The sequence below is a fragment of the Danio rerio genome, chromosome 8 (assembly GCF_052040795.2).
Source record: "Danio rerio strain M-AB ecotype USA chromosome 8, GRCz13ab, whole genome shotgun sequence".
Taxonomy (NCBI): Eukaryota; Metazoa; Chordata; class Actinopteri; order Cypriniformes; family Danionidae; genus Danio; species Danio rerio.
The window spans coordinates 9,408,052-9,409,459 of NC_141028.1; positions in this window are offsets into that span (position 1 = coordinate 9,408,052).

The window sequence follows — 1,408 nt, forward strand, 5'->3', positions numbered from 1 at the left end:
GGCGAAATGCCTGGTTCATGAATATTCATGCTTGTTAACTAATTACTATTCATGAGGTAGCGCAAAGACATTACACATGATCACCGCCTACTTACTAACGTCAGACCTACATCATATTACGTTTATTAATATTCATAATACTCCCCTTCGCCATAGTAGAAGAGCTCGTAAATTCCTTCGCCATCACGTCTAAATTACTCACATTTTCCATTTCCTTTTTCACATTTAGTAATAGGGTAATTTCACTCTAGTGTGTTTTTTGCAGCCAGTGATGCAATGTCAGATAAAATATTTAGCCTATTATTTTATAGCATTTTTGAAAAATAATCTGTATGCTAAAAAGTAGGCTATATATATATATATATATATATATATATATATATATATATATATATATATATATATATATATATATATATATATATTTAATAAGTAAAGGAAGCTTTATCTTCTTAAAGTAAAACAATATATTTACAAATTAAAAAATAAGTTTACAAACTATGTACAGCATTGGTCTTGGAGGGCTGGTGTCCTGAAGATAGCTCCAGCTTGCCTCAACACACCTACATGGATGTTTCTAGAAAGCCCAGTAATGCCGCAGTCACACTAGAGTTTGAGCATGCAAAATTCTGTCGTATCAAGGGGCTGGATTAAACAAGATGATTAGACATTTTAAAAAACTGAGCGATTGGTCCATATTTTACATTTCTGTGCAGAGAGGTCATGTTTTCATCTTCGATTGGTCTCACACAGTCAAGTGATGCGATTTTGCAGGTCAGAGTTCACATAGCTTGAACTTTGTAATGCAGCGAACTACGAAACTTACCGCACAAGCTTGCGTTTCTGGTCTGTCGCATTTGTGTGGCTATGAATGGAAGTCTATGGGGTGAAAAGTGCAATGTGACTGCGGATTAAGAGCTTGATTAGCTAGCCCAGGCGTGTCTGATTGGTGTTGGTATGGAAGGAACATTACATGTTTCATGCGGGGCATGTGGATTTGAAAATAAGTAGTAACGTTAATATCTTTACGTTAAAAACGTTAAAATTACAGCATGCGATAGAACATTTATAAAAGAGATATATGATTAATATAGGCTTCTTGGTATTTGTGGGGGGCCCTTACTTCCCCGGGGCCCTAAGCGGCTGCTTACCTCCCTTATTGTTTAAGTCCACTCCTGACTATGATAATAACAGTACTAAATAACACTGCAAATCCGATTAAAACTATTAGCAAAACTGAATCATACCTTTTTCTGATTGGGCATTTTTCTTAAAAGAAAATTTCTAATATTACATAAATAATATTATGAATTAGCATCATACTAGTATATTTCTAGTCTGAATTAGCTCGTTGGTAGTATGATTAGTAAGTATTTTGTTAATATATTTCTATTATGGATTAGTATAT